At 46.4% G+C, this 3801-nt stretch overlaps 1 long non-coding RNA gene across 1 annotated transcript; it reads right to left on the reverse strand.

Annotated features, from left to right (window-relative positions):
• Positions 1 to 358: 358 nt before the first annotated feature.
• LOC144738741 (uncharacterized) lies at positions 359 to 2097 on the reverse strand. Its single transcript, XR_013589307.1, has 2 exons — positions 1770 to 2097; positions 359 to 1048 (listed from the first exon to the last, which is right to left on the reverse strand). It is a non-coding gene; the product is annotated as an uncharacterized LOC144738741 (long non-coding RNA).
• Positions 2098 to 3801: the final 1704 nt, after the last annotated feature.

Below are 3801 nucleotides of genomic sequence, written 5' to 3' on the forward strand. Positions count from 1 at the left end.
CACGAAAGCTTCACATCAAGAATGCATATATACTCTGATCATATATGCACTGTCTTTGAAACTCATTGGTCCACACCCGAGACAGCTTTTTTTAGTTTGCATTCTGACCACAAGTATTGTGGTTAATGCAGACGTGATTTCGTGTAAAAGGTTTCAGATTGGTGTTTTAACATTTTAACACCTGTTTTGTTGCCAGAAAAAGAGGAAAACCCTATTCTAATAATAACGTAATGTCTCCTACCAGTCCAGCAACAATAACAATTATTATTTCATTTCTATAGTACTACAGCAACAATAATAATCCATTATCCTACAGCAAAAATAATATGCATAGTGACTGACTCAGAGACACTAGGAGTAAGTAAGAGGCACTCTATTTATTATAAATAATAATGTATTATGTATTATAATAATACACGTGATAATTGACAGCCTTCACAGGTTACAAACGGGAGCTACAGCTTGCCAGTCAGGACAGCTGGCAGACTGCCTGACTGACGACGCCGAGAAGGTGAAGACTGCGACGAAGACTCAGGCAGCACGGCAAGAGGAACCACTCACAGCGACAGCCCCGAATCTTCGCTCAGCGTCCCCTTTTATCCTCCCGGCGTGGCCTCGCTCCGCCCCCGGCCACGCCCCCGGCCACGCCCCTGACCACGCCCCCCGTCCAGAACCTTCTCGCGGGTTCCCGGGCTCGCCTCACGTGCCCCCCTCTGTCACCTTTGCCCTACCCCCCCTCTCTCTGGCTTGTCACGTGACCTGCGGACAGACAGGGCTGCTGAAACCGCAGGTCCCCTTCTCTGCCAGCAACCCGCGCTGTGCTCGGTAGTGACCCATTCCATGTCACTACACATGTAGAAACACACTACAAAATAATAATACTCATATGCTGGTTCATTAAGGCTGACTCTGCCAGGCAAACGTTTTTTGTCCAAAACCGCTTGAATCCGAAATATCTCCCTAACAATCAAAGATAGAGCCCAACCAGTGGTCCTCGCTTAAATTTTAGTTGACGTCTATGGGACTGCCGATAAATGACGTCACGCACCTGGGGGGGTGGGGGGGGGGTCAGACATTTGTGACGATGTGTGACGAGGGGAGGGGGGTGAGAAACGTGACATCACATCAAAATGCGCAACTTTAAATAAATATAGACAACACGTTCTACTTAATTAAATAGACGTTATAATACATGTTTTCTCCTGCAACATCAGAGTGCAGCGCCACATTAAATACGCACTACAATGACAATAGTTTTAAAGCGATTTGAAGCATGTTTTTTTTTGTTGGGGGGGGGGGGGCAAAGCTTTGTGACGTCATTTTTGAGGGGGGGATCTGACTTTTGTGACGCCGTGTGACGAGGTGGGGGGGCAAAAAACGTCCAAAATCGCGTGACGTCTTTATGGACGGCCCTTAACGCTCTATTAGACGAAATAAAAGCAATCTTATATTTTTAACGGTTTCTTAATGACACCACACGCACAAACGTGTTCATGGGGCACTTAACATCGAGATTTGGTGTTCTTAAAATGAAAAATCTCGGATTTTCAGATGTTTCCTGTTGTTTTTGTGTCCTAAAAGCTACCGATGTAACAACATTTCTACCCAGTCGGGACGTCGCTCTAGAGGTTTTTGAGACGTACAGATGACGTTCAATATTTATATAGATACTCAATAACAGTTCGAGATACAACAATAACAGTTCTTATATATATCGACGACCGCAATAGTAATTATATATATAGACTAGAGCAGTAAGAGGTATCTACTTGTGTCACCAGGAGCCCGCGCGTGGCTCAGAGGTCACGGAGCGAATCCGCTGGGTTCCTGGATTCCAGTCCGACTTTAGCCGGCCCCCGACTGTGATCACCCTGGGCTCTCTGGTGTCTCACGCGCCACGCAGAAAACCCCGTCGATGTACGTGAACAAAAAAACCTATAGGCTGATAAAGACTTACATAGAAAAAATGTAGACTTGCATAGAAACTCCATAGACTAACTTCGACTTGCACAGAAAACCTATGGACTCAAATAGAAAAGCTATAGATTCACCTATAAAACCGATAGACTTACTTAAAAAACCTATGGACTTACATAGAAAACCTATAAACTTACGTAGAAAACATTTAGACGAACGTATAAAACCCTATAAAATTCTTACATAGAAAACCTATAGACTTGCATAAAAACACGTAAAGACATACAGAGACTCATAGATTTACATCGAGATCTATAGAATCAGGCAGAAGCCCAAAGACGTAAATAAAGACCTATTGACTCACATAGAGACCCTTAGACCCACATAGAGACCCATAGACTCACATAGAGACCCATAGACTCACATAGAGACCCATAGACTCACATAGAGACTCATAGACTCACACAGAGACCCATAGACTCACACAGAGACCCACAGACTCACATAGAGACCCATAGACTCACACAGAGACCCATAGACTCACACAGAGACACATAGACTCACACAGAGACACATAGACTCACACAGAGACCCATAGACTCACAAAGAGACCCATAGACTCACACAGAGACCCATAGACTCACACAGAGACCCATAGACTCACACAGAGACCCATAGACTCACACAGAGACCCACAGACTCACACAGAGACCCATAGACTCACACAGAGACCCATAGACTCACACAGAGACCCATAGACTCACACAGAGACCCATAGACTCACACAGAGACCCATAGACTCACACAGAGACCCATAGACTTATACAGAGACCCATTCACACAGAGACCCATATACTCACACAGAGACCCATAGACTCACACAGAGACCCATAGACTCACAAAGAGACCCATAGACTCACACAGAGACCCATAGACTCACACAGAGACCCACAGACTCACACAGAGACCATAGCCTCACAGAGACCCATAGACTCACACAGAGACCCATAGACTCACACAGAGACCCATAGACTCACACAGAGACCCATAGACTCACACAGAGACCCATAGACTCACACAGAGACCCATAGACTCACACAGAGACCCATAGACTCACACAGAGACCAGACTCACACAGAGACCATAGACTCACACAGAGGACCCATAGACTCACACAGAGACCACAGACTCACAGAGACCATAGACTCACACAGAGACCCATAGACTCACACAGAGACCCACTAGACTCACACAGAGACCCATCAGACTCACACAGAGACCCATAGACTCACACAGAGACCCATAGACTCACACAGAGACCCATAGACTCACACAGAGACCATAGACTCAACAGAGACCAAGATCACAGAGACCCATAGACTCACACAGAGACCCATAGACTCACACAGAGACCCATAGACTCACACGAGACCCAAGACTCACACAGAGACCCATAGACTCACACAGAGACCCATAGACTCACACAGAGACCCATAGACTCCACAGAGACCCATAGACTCACACAGAGACCCAAGACTCACACAGAGACCCATAGACTCACACAGAGACCCATAGACTCACACAGAGACCCATAGACTCACACAGAGACCCACTAGACTCACACAGAGACCCATAGATCACACAGAGACCATAGACTCACACAGAGACCCATAGACTCACACAGAGACCCACAGACTCACACAGAGACCCATAGACTCACAGAGCCAGACTACCAGAGACCCACAGACTCACACAGACCCATAGACTCACACAGAGACCAGACTCACACAGAGACCCATAGACTCACACAGAGACCCACAGACTCACACAGAGACCCATAGACTCACACAGAGACCCATAGACTCACACAGAGACCCATAGACT

This window comes from Lampetra planeri, unplaced genomic scaffold (genome assembly GCF_965212315.1).
Source record: "Lampetra planeri unplaced genomic scaffold, kcLamPlan1.2.h2 scaffold_1144, whole genome shotgun sequence".
NCBI lineage: Eukaryota > Metazoa > Chordata > Hyperoartia > Petromyzontiformes > Petromyzontidae > Lampetra > Lampetra planeri.